Source organism: Narcine bancroftii, chromosome 8 (assembly GCF_036971445.1).
Source record: "Narcine bancroftii isolate sNarBan1 chromosome 8, sNarBan1.hap1, whole genome shotgun sequence".
Taxonomy (NCBI): domain Eukaryota; kingdom Metazoa; phylum Chordata; class Chondrichthyes; order Torpediniformes; family Narcinidae; genus Narcine; species Narcine bancroftii.
In genome coordinates, this window is record NC_091476.1 from 105,624,069 (window position 1) to 105,641,619 (window position 17,551).

The following is a 17,551-nucleotide window of genomic DNA, read 5'->3' on the forward strand; positions in this document are numbered from 1 at the left end:
AGCTGAGTGAAGAGGGCATGGCCTGGATGATGGGGGCCTTTGAGGATGGAGTCTGTATTTTTAAGACAACACCTCATGTAGATGCCCTCAATGGAGTGAAGTCTGGTGCCTGTGATCTCGCAAGTCGAGTTAGCAACCCTCTGAACTTTATTCTTGTCCTGAGAGTTGGTGCCTCCATACTAGGCAGCGATTCAATCAGCCAGAATGCTCTCCATGGTTCACCTGTAGAAGTTTATGAGAATCTTCAGTGACGTACTGAATTTCCTCAGGCACCTCACAATGTATAGCCACTGGTGAGCCTTCTTCATGATTCCATCAACGTGAAGGCTCCAAGACAGATCCTTGGAGATGTTGACACCCAAGAATTTGAGGTTCTTGACCCTCCTCATTACTGAACCATCGATGAGGACTGGGTTGTTCCCCCGACTTCCTCCTGAAGTCCACAACCATTTCCTTGGTTTTGCTGACGTTGAACACAAAGTTGTTGTTGTTACATCATTCATCGAGCTGCTTTATCTCCCTCCCTCCTGTACCCTTCCTCATTGCCGTTTGTGATTCTGCTGGATATGAGACTAGTGCAGGAAAATAGTTTTGATATAAAGATCCATTTGAATGTCAGTACAGCCATGAGCAGCTGAATAGCATAACCTTGATCCTTATGTTCTCTCAGGAGCATTATTCATGAATAAAGAAGATCATCTAAGACCTGGCCAGCAGTCATTCCCTAATCAACACCAAACAATGAAGCCATCTTATTGCTGCTTGAGGAGCTTGCTGTGTAAAAATAGGCCCTTGCATTTCCTACATCCGAGCAAGGACTATCTTTCAAAGCGAAATGTGTCTCATTGATTGTGAAATGTTTGTGATGCCCTGAGGTAATAAAAGGCACATCTTCGTCTTTTATATTTGAAGAAAAAAAACTGGAATGGTTCCAGACAGCGTTAACCTCAATAACAAATGTAGTAGGCGGTAAACAAAATGACCTTGTGACTGGGCCAACCTCAGTGGAATCACCTCTGAATAGTAATCTGGAAACCTGTACACAGGTCGGAATTGAGGGGGTTGAGCTTGTCAGTAGAGGGCACACACAGATTTTAATAAAATGTCCAGACATGTTGTTTGGAAATTATGAGTCTTGGCACTGATATTGAAAGAATGGAATAAGTACTCATAGTTTATGTGAAATAGACTGAAGCATAATCACAGAAGCAAACAGAATTGATTCAAAGGGATCAGATCAATCCATGAATTGCTCACTCATTTGCATGATTTCATTGACTGACTATGCTTGAAGATGGGAAGTGATTGTTGTATGGTTTATCCGGGCGAGGAAGCTTGTACGAGAATCATTCAAAGTTCAACTGAAGGTCATACATTTTTCTGCAAATAAAAAAGAAGATTAAAGGCATTACTTGGACCAAAGAAGAGCTGCCAATGGCCAAGTGGCCAAGAGCTGCCAATTTAAGTGCACACTCAAATTTGGAAATGTTCTATCTACAGTAAAAGATTAATACCTGCACACAAGGAGATCATAATCTCCTGAAAGAAGCCACCTTCAAAATTGGCCTCAATTTAACTTTTAAAATATCAAAGGGTTTAATGCCACTCAATGTTATTAGTGAGTTAATAAGCCAACAACTTATAGGGAGGAAGTGAGATCTAACAGATATGTGAATGCACATACTGTATGTCGATAAAAAGCTTTTTAAAAGATACCCTTTTTGAAACAATAAAACTTAAATATCCCAGCATTGCACCAAGACTCGATGACTTGCAAACATCACAAATTGGTAACAAACTGGTGCTTTTTGCCTTATGAAAAAGCTCCAGGCTCCCCAGGAATTTTGGAGTTATTAAAATGAACTGCGTTTGTCAGAGTAAGTTAGAAACAGAATTTAAAAGTACAAGGAAGAGGCTTCGTTCCCTCAAAGCAGATACCATTCTTATCCAGAACAGGAACAAGTTAGAGTTTAATTTCTCCAGTTACTAAATTGCTTTGAAGACTGCAAAAAAAACCTCATCAAGTTTTGTTAATGATCTTTTTTTTTCTGCCTTCTCTCTTCTGTCTGCTCTTCCCCTTTTTTCTCTGGACCTGAATCAGCTCTAATTCAACTTTTTACACCTCACCCTATTCCTTTCATGGGTTTTAGGAGATGGATTTTTGGTACATTATTCAACAGAGTCCCAGATGCCCTGCCAATTCCCTCAGGATGGTGTAAAATACCGAATTAAAGAGGAACAAATAAATTCATGATGGTTGTTTAAAGATCACCCCTTAACCAACATTAGGGAAGATATTGATAATCTGGTTGAATTGCATTGCCATTGGTGGGATCTGGTTGTGCACAAATTGTTTGAAATATCTTCTAAAGCATATAAACTAAAATAGGCTACAAAAAAACTTTGGGAATTCCTGAAATCCTTAAAACAAACAAGTTATTTCCAGCTATACTGTAACAAACTGATTCAAGATTAAAAATTCAAGATTCAATTTATTGTCACGCAATTAAAAAAAAGTATCCTATTACGCAAAATCGCTTTTGCCTGTTGTAAGACAGACAGATTCGCCTTCGGCAGAAATTGCCAGAACCGCTTCTTACAGTCATTCAGAGAAAGGGAAGCAAAAAAGAGCTCCCCCCAGAGTCACCGAATGTCCAGTGCTCCTGCAGTTTCTGCAGCCACACAAGTTCAGTCCAAACAATTGACAACCCGATCCCCAGATCTGAACCTCTGATATAATTAGGAATCTTCAGCACCCTTGGCACATTCTCACATCCCAGTTCCGCTACCTGGCATGCCTTCAGCTAGTTTTGAGCCAGTCTCCAGCAGCCCACGACCTCTGTGGATTCCTCAACTCGAGTTACCAGCAGCCCTCCACCTGTGTGGTTCCTTCAGCTGCTGAACCCTTCACTGGTCCACCCCCATGGTCTCTGTCCAGTGTGTTGTCTCCTCTGCTTCTCCTTCTCCCCATTTTCTGGTCCCCCTCACCAGTCCTCCACTTCCTTGGAGTCTGGAACCCCTCGTGGTTGCTGCCAATCATAGATGCCACCATCTTGGGTTGCAGGATTTTAAATAAAAATACTGAAGTCTCCTTTAACACGCCATTCAAAGCTTGTATGGAGCTGATGGTAGTCAGACTGGGTGGTTCGTCCCATGGGAGCTCTGTATCTCCATTCCCCACTCTCTGTGAGTCCGCATCAGCTGCCGTTAAAGCAGCTCTGGCAGTGCCACCATTTTTTCTTGGCAATAAGACAAGTGTATTCACAACATTAGCACCTCCCTTCCAACCCTGAATTATCATGAATAAGTGATTCTCGGAATGACCTTGTGAAATATGGAAATGGATGGGAGCACTAAATATTGTTAATGATACGTATTAGAGTCACCATTTGGACTGAATATAAGTCACCAGCACTGACATTTACTCTGCTTGATCCTTGTCCTATCTCAAAAATCACTAAAACCTACTTACTTCCTCAAGACTGGAATCAATTACAGAGCAGAACTAGATCAATAGCAGAGCAATAAAGAACCAGAAGATCAGTTTAGACTTTGCTTCTTAATGCAAACCACAATGAAAGGGTTACTGAAGCTGATCATTCCCCAAGACGTGAAATGGTATGAAGCGGTTAGTTTCCATAAAGGCTTAAGTCTGCATGCGATGCAGTAAAAACAAATTGTGTAAAAGGACATCCAAGAAATGTGGACAAACCCACACTCATGTCAGGGTTTGGTGTCATTATATCTGTGAAGGACAAAAAAAATGCATGCGTTCATTAGGCAAGGTTTAAAAAAAGTGACAACAGCTGGACAACTTATTTTGTAATTTAGAAGCATGAGGCTCATGCCCCAACACAGCCATTGAAAGCTGTCAGGAGATACAAGAACAACCTTAATTCTGAAAATATTTCTCTGACTATGATTCATTTTGCCATGTTCATTTACAGGACAAAACACAAAGGTAAAGTTCTAATTTCCCTTTATACATGAAATGGTTTTGTTTGAGTTCCATCACATGGTATTCTGAAATTTCTTAAAAGGATGAAGATGTGAGTTACAAGATTCCTTAGAAAATAATCTTGGAAGTACACAGAAAGCCTGGGTAAATTAGGTTAAAAAGTATACCACATCCCAAAATACTTTTTTGCTTGATCCATCAAGCACTTCCTGCACTCCTCCATTAGCCTCATCATCACCTCCGAAGCTATAGAACACAAATGGATGCATCTCCTTGATCCTAAAGACGCATTGCCTGAAAAGATGGACATTGCTCAATGAAGTTGAGGGGTCCCCACTTGTCAGCAGGTACTACAAAACTTCAAGAAAAGACAATGAGGAAAGGAGGAGAGAGGCACTGATTACTGACAATGGCCAAAGGTGGGAGCCACTCTGAGCTTCCATTACTACAGTATAGGTTGTGCAAACCCTCCTCTGTGCACTTCCCTCTCACAGGATCAGTGTCTACCTGGATTTCTGTAGGCTGCATTTTCATTTCAACTGTTCCTGGATTGACAACTGGACAGTCTTCTCTTCAAATTCAGAGACACATGTTTACTGAATCACCCTGCAGACAATGGAGCACATAATACAGGCTGGCACTCCCAGTGTTGACCTAAGGGAATGCAGGGGTCTCTTTAGAAGAGATTTTAAACTAAGGTTGATCTCTCCTTTTAAGTGGACAAAAGAAGCTGTGCAATTTCTCAGGTGATATGAATCATAATTATTCTAAAATAATTTTTTGTGACTTTACTCTCTGTAGGACAATACTGAACAGAAACTACCATTCAGTGACTGCTCTAAAATGTTATGAGGCATCCTCAGATTGTGAAAGGAGGCGTAATACTATGTCTTTCCTTGAAAACAGTATATTGGCACAATTTGTATGTGAGAAAGGACTTGCTCCAAGTTCCTTCCCCAGAGCTCAACGAGAAACATGGACCCTCGCTCTCACCAAATCCAGTTGCCCATTAGTGCGTTAGAAATCTCATGACACAATGGTACTTCTGGATTCCTTGAGCAATTACAATCCCTGATCACATTTCTGGGAACAGGCTGCACTAATAAAATGTGACAGAATGAGGACAACATAAGAAATCCAGGCTGAGCTGCAGATTAAACTTGGAATTTGTGTCCTCATGGATTCATAAAGATCTGTGCACTCATTTGGCTAAAAACTGCAGAGTGTCTATCCAAAATTCATCAAGAAATAAACCCATATATAGTTTGTCATTGTAAAAGTAGTATGTTTTTGCTCTAATCTCCTATATTTCACTGCCCCCACTTTCAACAAATTTCTCTCTAACCATCTCAGATCCTTTAAACAACTGAACCACCTGAATTAGTTTATGGGTTCATTTTAGAGCAATCTAAGCATAATATATATGTAACCTGCCTTTGTAGTGTTTTTTTCTCATTTTGGCAATAATTATGATGAAACTGCTCCATCTGTAGGCAATATATTCCCCTGGTTAGAATTCGGATATTGGAAGATTGTGGGCTTGAGTTGGACAACAGAAGCTTGAGCCCGCTACATTTGTGGATGCTGAAGGAATGCTGTTCTGTTAGAAAAATGAGTTGTGGATGAGATGGTAAATTTAGATCCTGTTTGCTCCTTCATGAAGATGTAAAAATCTCAGTTTTACAAAGGGCTGATTAATTTTCCCTCTTGTGATTTTTACCCCATGACATCACAAAAGTGATTAACAGTCATTAACTTTTAAATAAGTCAACTTAATACAAGTACAATCTTAAATTATATTTCTAACATTCATCTCTCCCAATTCCTTCTTAACTCAACCTTCTCTTTGTCCATCAGAGACTCATTCTGGTCAGTGCTCGGTTAGTTCTCTCAGTTCAGTTTGAAGGTGATTTACACGAACTGCTACTGTGAACCAGAGACTCAAAGTATAATTGATAATCAAAGAAAAACTATAGATGCTGGAAATCAATAAGAAAACAGAATTGCAGGAAATACTCTGTAGGTCATGTAGCATCTGAAGAAAGAGAAACAGTTCTGGTCCAAAACCTTCATCAGAACTGGGAAAGAAAGAAACCAACTTGTTTTTTTTTTCAATTCTGATGAATCTGAAACATTAACTATTTCTCTTTCGATAGATATTGCCCAAATTGCTGAGTGTTTCCAGTGCTTTCTGTTTTAGTTAGAGAATAAAACTGGATAGTTCATCTGGCATTGAGCTTGGCACTGAATTTGCAACAACTCAGGATTAGTATCTGAACTGGATAGCTGACCCACAGGCGAGTCAAGCAATAGCCGGGCATAACAGATGTTACTTAATCCGAGCTCACAGACAGTATACCAATTCCTTCTTCCACAATTCTGAATAGGTTCTGTTTGATTTACAGGATTAGGCCTACCAGAACAACTGGCACCATGGGAGGGATGAGTCCCTGAATGTCCCCAGCATTGATCCCATGAAATCTCATGGCACCAAATCAATTATCAGCAAGGAAGCCTTGGTTGCCATATTCTGCCTACCCAGTATCTCTCCATATTAAATACTACTTGGAAAAAGCACAAAAAGTTAGAAGTGTGTGTGCACTTAGTTAGAGGACATCTATGCCCATCAATAAAAATGAATAACTTAGCTACCAGTCTGGGTTTAGAAAAGCAATGTGAAGCAAGACAAGAATTTGATCTCATTTTCGACAATGTTCCTGTGCAGGAACATCTATTCATGTTGGCATTGCTAAAAGTGCTAGTAAAGTTCCATCCTCTCATCCTGCACACCTTCGATTGTGTTGCATAGTAGCCAATGGTGGAGTGATTAAACTTAAGGATAATTAAGAATCTAGATATATCAGACATCTCATAAGTCTATCAGGTTGCAGGGACAAGGAAGAGTTTGGATCTGGATGAATTTCAGAATTCTATTGAAGTGTTGCTTCACCAGAACTAAAAATAGATCAGCAAGAACTTGAGATTCACAAGTTAAAAGGATTTTATATTGAGTTAGCATAGGGATCAGAGTTTTAGATGATCTAAACTTCATGGAACGTGGAATAAATTGGATTAGCTAAGTCTGGTGATAGATAACAAAGGCATGGATGAGTTTTTAATTTTCATGGAAAAGAAAATAAATTATCATAGTGGTGAATGCCGATTAAAGTGAACCTCAGCTTGGTTCAGTGCCAATAAAACTGAATAACAGTTTGAGTCTGCACCAATTGAACTAAACTCTGAATCAATAATTACTTTTACAGGGGGAAAGAAAAACAGGCATATTCAGTAACAGTCTTAAGTGGTAGCACAGAGCAACTGTGAAAAGCTTCATCTGTGCAGCTTAGCCAAAGCACTTTGGTGTTCTATTTAAACAGCAAATAAATAATAATGTATAATAAATAGATAGATATGAAAAAGCAATTTCACTGCTCCCCAGGAACTTACAAATAAACAGCACACTCATGTCTCAATGTAATTTCAAGTTCTAACAAATTAGATATCAAATGGTGCCAATGAAGCTATTTGCAGAGGACATATGATTTCTTTCTATGAGAGGGCAAAATCTGTAGGACAAGACCTGTAGATACACACCTGGAGCCATTTACCTGGGGAGATCATAAAGTTAATTGACTCAACAAAAACAGTGCAGACTTGGGTGCCTTAAAATCATATTTGATAACATTTTAATCTTCTTCTTGATTTATTAATCAGGAAAAACATTCTGCTCCTTTTCTCCAGTCGCAATATAATAGATTTTAATATTGGGCAAATGTTTGAGAGAGTATACTTTAAAGAGTTGTTTCCATATGAAGCATTCCAAGTAGAAGTCATAAAACATAAGACACACATTAATCAAATACTTTGGTTCTGTCCTCAATAGAGGACACAAGTAACCTTCCAGAAATGTTTGGGAATGCAATGAAAGAGGAACTAAAGAAAATTGTATTCGTAAAACAAACACTGGTGAACAAAGAACTGACTATGAAAACTGATAAAACAAATCTCCAGAGGATGATGAGCTGGATGCTGGATAACCAAAGGTGGGAGAAGTGGAAATAATAGCTGCAATGGTTATCATTTCCCAGAATTCTGTAGAATGGAAGTTGCTAAGGAAGGAATAAGAAACCAGTGAACTATAGACCAATCAGACTAGTGTGGTAAATACTGGAGGTGAATTATGAGTGAAAAAGACACTAGGAAAATATCAATGGGATTAGATAAAGTTGGTTTGAATTAAAAGGGAAGCTTACATTAAATATAAGAAACAAGGTATAAATGGGATGCTTGGAAAATACATGGATTGTAAAAAGAAGCTTAAGAAAGAAATTAGGAAAGTAAAAAGAAGGTATGAGGTGGAAAGAGTGAATAGGATGAAAGTAAATCCAAAGGGTTTTTACAAATATGTAAATAGCAAAAGGAGAATGAAGGATAAAATTGGTTCCTTAGAGAAACAGAGCGGACAATTGTGTGCGGAGTCAAATGAGATGGGAGAGATATTGAATGAGTTCCTCTCTTTGTTATTCACTAGGGAAAATGATATGGAATCATGTAGGATAAGAGAAGCAAAAGGGGTGATTGTGGAAAATTAGGAAAGAAGGGGTGTTGGAACTTTTGAGGCATATAAAGGTGGATAAGTCTCCGGTCCTGATGGGATTTTTCCCTAGGAACTTGAAATAAGTCAGGGATGAAATAGTGGAGGCTCTGACAGTGATTTTTCAAAAGTTACTAGAAGGGGGCATGGTGCCACAGAATTAGCATATTGCAAACATGGTTCCTCTGTTTAAAAAGGGCTTCAGCAATTATAGGCCAGTAAGTTTGACATCGGTGGTCGGTAAACTAATGGAAAATATTCTTAGAGATAATATGTATAAGTATCTAGAGAGGCAGGGACTGATCAGAGACACCCAACATGGGTTTCTGCAGGGAAGGTCATGGTTGACAAACTTTGTTGAATTTTTTTGAAGAGGTGACTAGGAAGGTCGATGAGGGTAAAGCAGTAGATGTAGTCTATATGTATTTCATTAAGGCCTTCGATAAGATTCCACATGGAAGGTTTACGTGGAAGGTATTAATGTTGAGATAGTCAGATGGGTTCAACGGTGGCTAGAAGGTAGATGCCAGAGAGTGATGGTGGATAAATGTCTGTCAGGATGGAGCCCAGTGACGAGCGGTGTGCCTCAAGGATCGGTGTTGAATCCCTTGTTGTTTGTCATTTACATTAATGATTTGAATGATGGAGTGGTAAATTGGGTTAGTAAATATGTGGACGATACAAAAATAGGGGGAGACGTGGATAGTGAAGATGGTTTTCAGAGATTGCAGAAGGAATTGGACTGCTTCGAAGAGTGGGCTGAAAGATGGCAGATGGAGTTTAATACCGATGTGTGAAGTGCTTCATTTTGGCAAGAATAATCAAAACAAGACATATGCAGTGAAGGGGAGGACATTGAGGAATGCAGAGGAACAGAGAGATCTTGGAATAATTTTTCATCGTTCTTTGAAAGTGGAATCTCATGGATAGAGTGGTAAAGAAGGCTTTTGGTATGCTTGCTTTTATAAATCAAAGTAAAGAATATAGGAGCTGGGAAGTGATGTTGACACTATTCAAGGCATTGGTTAGGCCAAATTTGGAATACTGTGTGCAGTTCTGGTCCCCAAATTATAGGAAGGATATCAATAAGATAGAGAGGGTGCAGAGAAGATTTACTAAAATGTTGCCTGGATTGCAGTATCTAGAATACAAAGAAGATTGAGTAGACTGGGTAGAAGGTTGAGGGGGGGATTTGATACAGGTATTTAAAATTATGAGAGGATTGATTGAGTAGATTTAAATAGGGTCTTCCCCTTGAGGTGAGATTGCAACAAGGGGTCATGAGTTGGGGGAAAAAGTTTAGAAGTAACATGAGAGGGAGCTTCTTCACTCAGAGAGTGGTGGCTGAGTGGAATGACCTTCCAGAAGAGGTAGTTGGATAAGTGCAAGGATGTGAGGGCATTGGGCAGGGAGCAGGTAAGTGGGACTAGAGAAGATCACAAATCGGTTCAATCTAGAGGGGCCGAGATGGTTATATGGTTATAAATACAAAAATAATTAAAGAGAAAATGTTTTTTGACCAACCTATTGGAGTTTTTCTGAACTGGAATTGATGAGGGAAAATCAGTAAAAAATGGTTTTTTGGATTTTTATTAAGCTTTTAATAAAGGTGATAAAAGATTGAGTGTATAAAATTAAAGAACATGGTATTGTTCCTGATGGAGCTGGGTGCTATGGGAACTGCTCCCCAGTCTGAAAGGGGAGTGAAAAAAAAGAAAATGTCTGTGCACTGGCTCGCTTGCCTGGTTTCTCCAGTTTAGCTGGCATATGTGTGCACCCTTACCACCAACACTTGTGAGTAGGCATGCAAGGTCATCCATAAGATACCAAAGCCCTCTCTTGGCTCGCTCTTCCTGCACCTTGGCTTCACATTTGGGTGCACCCTTGGCACAGAGTTCAGATGCCCTTTGCCAAGCTATCCTGTGATGAGATAGGAGACAGGCCAGCAGGTGCTTATCCAAGGTGTACCGTATTCTTGTGGGAGCTTGCAGGCAAAATCTTCGCTAGGATTCTACTAAATAGAATAATACCTAGTGTCGCCGAGAATATTCTCCCAGAATCACAGTGCGGCTTTCGCGCAAACAGAGGAACCACTGACATGGTCTTTGCCCTCAGACAGCTCCAAGAAAAGTGCAGAGAACAAAACAAAGGACTCTACATCACCTTTGTTGACCTCACCAAAGCCTTCGACACCGTGAGCAGGAAAGGGCTTTGGCAAATACTAGAGCGCATCGGATGTCCCCCAAAGTTCCTCAACATGATTATCCAACTGCACGAAAACCAACAAGGTCGGGTCAGATACAGCAATGAGCTCTCTGAACCCTTCTCCATTAACAATGGCGTGAAGCAAGGCTGTGTTCTCGCACCAACCCTCTTTTCAATCTTCTTCAGCATGATGCTGAACCAAGCCATGAAAGACCCCAACAATGAAGACGCTGTTTACATCCGGTACCGCACGGATGGCAGTCTCTTCAATCAGAGGCGCCTGCAAGCTCACACCAAGACACAAGAGAAACTTGTCCGTGAACTACTCTTTGCAGACGATGCCGCTTTAGTTGCCCATTCAGAGCCAGCTCTTCAGCGCTTGACGTCCTGCTTTGCGGAAACTGCCAAAATGTTTGGCCTGGAAGTCAGCCTGAAGAAAACTGAGGTCCTCCATCAGCCAGCTCCCCACCATGACTACCAGCCCCCCCACATCTCCATCGGGCACACAAAACTCAAAACGATCAACCAGTTTACCTATCTCGGCTGCACCATTTCATCAGATGCAAGGATCGACAATGAGATAGACAACAGACTCGCCAAGGCAAATAGCGCCTTTGGAAGACTACACAAAAGAGTCTGGAAAAACAACCAACTGAAAAACCTCACAAAGATAAGCGTATACAGAGCCGTTGTCATACCCACACTCCTGTTCGGCTCCGAATCATGGGTCCTCTACCGGCACCACCTACGGCTCCTAGAACGCTTCCACCAGCGTTGTCTCCGCTCCATCCTCAACATCCATTGGAGCGCTTACACCCCTAACGTCGAAGTACTCGAGATGGCAGAGGTCGACAGCATCGAGTCCACGCTGCTGAAGATCCAGCTGCGCTGGATGGGTCACGTCTCCAGAATGGAGGACCATCGCCTTCCCAAGATCGTGTTGTATGGCGAGCTCTCCTCTGGCCACCGTGACAGAGCTGCACCAAAGAAAAGGTACAAGGACTGCCTAAAGAAATCTCTTGGTGCCTGCCACATTGACCACCGCCAGTGGGCTGATAACGCCTCAAACCGTGCATCTTGGCGCCTCACAGTTTGGCGGGCAGCAACCTCCTTTGAAGAAGACCGCAGAGCCCACCTCACTGACAAAAGGCAAAGGAGGAAAAACCCAACACCCAACCCCAACCAACCAATTTTCCCTTGCAACCGCTGCAATCGTGTCTGCCTGTCCCGCATCGGACTTGTCAGCCACAAACGAGCCTGCAGCTGACGTGGACTTTTTACCCCCTCCATAAATCTTCGTCCGCGAAGCCAAGCCAAAGAAAGAGACCGTATTCTTGTGGGAGCTCTACATTTTTCGGAGCTACTGTCTGACACCAGAATGATGTACTTGCTTGTGTTCCCTTTAAATGGGTGCCACATATGCCTGTGTGGGTTCTCTGTAACAATAGCCAGGAGTCACGATTGAAAGTTGGTCAAATTAGTAGCTTTTAAATAAAGCTCCTGAAACACCCACCCCATGAGGAATTGGTTTCTATTATTGGGGAGGAGACGCTGTCATTACTGAGTGGTTACAAAATATATACATATTTCCTGCTAGGGGATGATCTGCAACTTTGTAATTAAAAGCTGAAATGAGTGTGCTGAAAGACATTAGTGAAGGGTAAATAACATGACTCAGAGTTCAATTAAATAGGTACATGACAAAGGTTGTTGACATTGTTAAGATGGAATTTTTTTGTGATAATTTGTCCATGGCAACAGCTCTTGCTTGTCTGCTTAAAGTTTTCTGCATAGTTCATGACAACAGTTCCTTGCTGCTTAAACAAGCTGGTGCTGATGGCTGGAATCAATGATGGGATTGCAGCAGTGTGAAGACCCTTATATCGAGAAGAGGAATAGCTGGAAGGGTAGTCTTTGCCTTTGAGGAGGGGAGTTATTTAGGAGAACTCACAAGATAAATTAGTCAGGGGCCACCTCCAATGGGAGAGGACCAGAGGTAAGGATGTTCCAGGTTGGAGTGAGCAGCTCACAGAAAGCTTGACTCCCATGGGGCTTCCCCCCACAATACTCTTTCCAGAGAGCATACATGTTTCTGTGAGTCTCTGGCAGGGTGACATCACCGAATTTCACCTCAGCCCTGCAAACTTGAGTGGGTGCTCCCCGCACGATGTACTGCAATCCCTCCAGAAGGGTAATAGCTTCCCAGATGGGAAGGTTTAAGGCTGGGGCATACAGTGGTGACTGAATTGTCCACCAAAGCACCATGGGAAGTGGTGCTTGCAGACACCACTGTAGATATTCAGTGCCTACTCCCTAACCATCCATGTCCCCATACCAACAGTATGCCATGCAGCTGGCCACATAGGCCCGTAGTAGGAGGGCAGGGAACCTGGCCTGGACCACAGTCATCACCTGTTCCCATAGGGTAGTGTTGTCATTGACCTCTTCTGGCGGCGTACACAAGGCATTACCAATCCTCTGTTGTTCAGACAGACTGCCCAGGGTGCTTGCTTCCTGATGAGAGAGGTGGACATTGGCGCGCCCCTTGTCCCACAGCCAGGGCAATGGCATAGCTAGGTTTTGCCTCATCTCTGGTGGTATTGGTTCCCTTAATGGAGTAATCCCAAGTCTCCACCCAAGGTCCCACCATTTTCAGTTACCTCCCCATTTTAGAGAGTTGGCGGGGTGCCCTCGTGGCAGACCTGGGACAGCATGGTCACTGGTCAGGCTTGGAAAGGTTCAGGGGAAAGACATATGTCATAGGACTTGGTTTCTTCATGGTCATCACCATCCATCCACACATACCCAGCTCCCATCCTGTGTCGATCCCCTCCCCCTGCTGAATAATGGCTCAAACTTTGCTTGGGCCAAGCTGCTTGCAGTTGCTGCATTTCAATCAGCTTGGAAGCTGCCTCCATGACTTTCATTTGTAATTTGGTCACTTCACTAGGATAGTCTGCATTGCCTCCTATAGAGCACAACGGTGATGTTGCAGGGATTCAATCTCCCTATCTTTCTGTGTACCCTATTGGCCTAATTATACTGCAATTTCATGTTGATGTCTCAGGAGGGATACCATAAGCCAAAGGGCCCCTCCATGACTCCCCTCGGTCTCTGGAAATTCTGATTTCTCAAGGAGGAATGCCACATGATATTCCATCTTTTCTCCGCAGGAGTCCAGCCTGTCAATCCATTAGAATGGCATGGCATGGCTTGCCAGCTATGCTGCCAAATGGCCATACCCTTGGATTTTATATTCAGACCCTGAGGTTCTTTTACTAGCGAAGGGTCAACTCCTTCTGCCCCTGTTGGTGAGCAGGTATATGCACACATACACCCGACAGGACGCTCACACACACATTCATTCACACAATCTCCCACATGGTTAGTACTCCATATGTCCAGCAAAATCTCTTTGAACCCTGCTTGCAGCACCAATTTTTGGTTTCGGAAACTATTAGGTTTGGTGGGTTTACAGAGAGACGAGTCTGGACACATGTGTTACAATAAAAGGTAACTTTATTGAACACATGGGAGACAAACAGAGGAAGATGTCAAACAATATTTAATTATTCTACTATATAGCAATTCTTATTGGACTCAGGCTTGATTCTGATGCTGGTGGTCGCCTATCTTCACCAGTCTACATGGTCCCACATGTGTGGGACAGACAGGAACTTTCAAACACATTCCTGATTCCCTGTACCAACAGGGATGCGGCTCTCTGCATGCACTGATCTATCGCAGTACTATGGCTCAAATTAAGTGTAGGGTACACCTTACCCATGACTCCTCCAGAGACATCCGCAGTGGCAACCTGGTGTAGAGCAATATTTGGGGCTTGGACCAAGAGGCAGAGAGAGAAAAATGGGGCATGCATCAATATACTGTTCTGAGCTGGGTATCTGGCCAAGAATGACATAGAGTAATTTGAATGAGCCAATGGTAAAGTGTGCACTAATGGGTGGCCAGAGTCCAACTCATTTGGCAGGTGATGGAACTTCAAATAAGTTTCAGACAGGGGGGTCATATGACCTTCTACAATCCACAATTTTCCTGATAGAGAGTCCAGATGTGGCTTCACATTCCACATATAACAAGGGTGAACTAGATGAATGGTTGAATAGGCAAATACATAGCATATATGGTATATTGCAGAAAAATCCAAAATTTTCCACCGATTAGAAAAAAGAAAAGCAGAGTTTTATTTAATTGTTGTTAAGTGCTAATGTACAAAGAGACTTGTGTGTACTTGTTCACCAGAACTGAATCAAACATTTAGGTGCAGCAAGCTGTGAAGGACAAACTGTATTAAGTGTAGGATGTGGTGTGCTAAGCTTGCAGCTGATGTTCAGCAATGTGGCTGAAAGGCAAGGGTCCAACCTAGAAGTGGATTTCAGCCACATCGACATCAAGGATACTCCGGGAGTTGGAAGTGCAAAGAAAGATACACCAACAAGCAGTCAAAGATCTCTCCAGAGCTGCTGAAAAGGGTAGTCAGTGGTTCTAGATGAGGAAAAAGGCTTCCATCAAGGCCCCCAAGTAAATGAATGGCATTTAGGGAGTGAGCCGGGGATGCCAGGATTCACTGCTGAACGCTGTGGGTCTATCAGTGAAACAATGAGAAAGGAGGGTGCCTGCTTGATAACCCAGAAGATGCCACCACTCACTTGGGTACCCTGCAGAGTCTAGGCAGCAAGTCTCAGGAGTGCAATAAGGGATATTAACATCTAGTCCAACATAACATACATACATACATACACAGTCTTTACGAGTCACAGCTGGAATATGGTGTATCGTTTTGGTCTCATCACTTAAGATACAAAAGGAATGCAACTCAGGTCTACCAGTCAGATTCTTGGTATGGTGGAATTGCTACCCTAGAGAGATTAGTTTGTTTAGGCCTTAATCCATTAGGGCTTTGAAAAATGAAAGGGATTTAATTGAAATTTACAAAACTCTGTCAGGTCAGCCATGAAGTAATTGAACTGCTCATTGTCATGGATGGTGGGACACAGTGACAAATTTTATTTTGTGTGCTATGCAGGCAGGTTCACTTATACAGAATGCAGTTATTCGTGCAAGAACAAAGACAAACGTGCAGGAGTAGCATTACAATAAAACAAAAAGTGCAGGGTAAAATGTTAAAGACATAAGTACAGATAAGCAATACAAAGCATCAATTACTAAGGAGAGGTCAGGTTGAGTCTGATAACAACAGATTTTCCTCAAATCTGGAGGTGCGTGTTTTGAATGAGCTTGAGGGGGTGAATGGCCTCTTCAAATTTCTATCATATCCAGAGCAGAAGTAAGGATGTTGATATTAAATAATCTTCTTCATTTCCTGTTTTAATTCTGATCCTGTTGCAATGGGACCTGGTTCTGTAACACACTCTCAAAATCTCATGTAGCGCAGCTTATAATTACCTTGACATGTGAACTTGACTATTCCCAGGATTTAGCTGGCATATGAATCATGGGAAAATACTTTCTGATTGAGTACTGACTCTTTAAGTCCTCCAGCATTAAATGTCACCAATAAATCTACAGGAAATATTCTCTACTTGCTGGAATCAGCGCAGCCTCAAAGGTACTCATGGCTGACAACATTCACCAGAAAGTAGCCTGCACCCCAAACATTCCCTTTCTCTATAACTGGTTCCCTATGCTGGAATCAATGCAGTCTCCAACAGGAACCCACCAGTTCTTTTTCAATATTGTCTCCCAAACCCACAACGTCCACCACCTGGAAAGACGAGGGAACCAGATACAGAGTAAAATTCTATCCACAGGTCAGTACACAGTGATATAGAGAGGTGTATAGCCTTCTATAAATATTTACAGGGTAGATTAAGTAGGTACAAAATATTAAAATAAAGTTCCCTAAACAGATACAGGAAGGTACAGAGCAGGTTACAAGCAAAGTAAAACTCTCTCAGAACTTCCTCACTAAAAACTGTTGGAATAGATAAGGTAAATACAAAGTATTTCCAAATAAACTTTATAGACATTCGAAATAAACTCAAACTGGATTTACCTTAGGCTTCTCTTACTTACACATAGCACAAAGAACAAATCTCAGCATGCTTCAAATATTTGTGCAGATTAAAATTGATACTATACTATGTCAAGGAAAGAAATACTGGATTATACTACCAAAGGCAAAACTGTGGAAGACAAAGAGATAACGATGCATAAAAGTCTAAAGAGGGAATTAGGACTTACACAAATTAAGGCACAATGCTATAAAAATTCCAATCTGGTTTATTTAAGAGTGGAGTGAGGTTGCCGAAGGATTTGAACACATAAGAATTTTAAATTAGCTGTTGTTTGACCCAAAAATCACTGTTGGTTTGCAAACTCCCTAGATTTTGAAAAAGTCAGTTAAAGCATGTTCACATTCTAGATGGCAGAGCATGAGATTCACTTTTTAGTGGATTTAAGATGGGAGACCATGCAGAAGACTATTCAAAGAATCAGAACTGGAAGTAGCTAAAACATGGACAAGGATCTCAGCAGCAAGTGAGCTAGGTCGTAAGTGGAAACTGGACTTTAAGGAGCTGGAAGGAGTCTTTAGGGGTGTTTATGCACAAAAGCCATGTTATTCCTGGCTCACATTACCAAAAAAAAACAAATTTACTGAGATATGCTGCAGGTTGAACAAACATGCTCAAATTACGAAGGCTGCACTACAGACATTAATTAACTTAAAACACACACAACATTCAGTATCCCTTCTAACTCCATGTGCTCTACTACCTACTGAAGGGCCAGCGTGAGTCTCTATATGGGAC

At 41.7% G+C, this 17,551-nt stretch overlaps 1 long non-coding RNA gene across 1 annotated transcript in view; it reads left to right on the forward strand.

The window, feature by feature from the left end:
• The window catches only part of LOC138741125 (uncharacterized), a 170,533-nt gene that overhangs the window by 46,623 nt on the left and 106,359 nt on the right, over positions 1-17,551 (forward strand). The window lies entirely within an intron of this gene.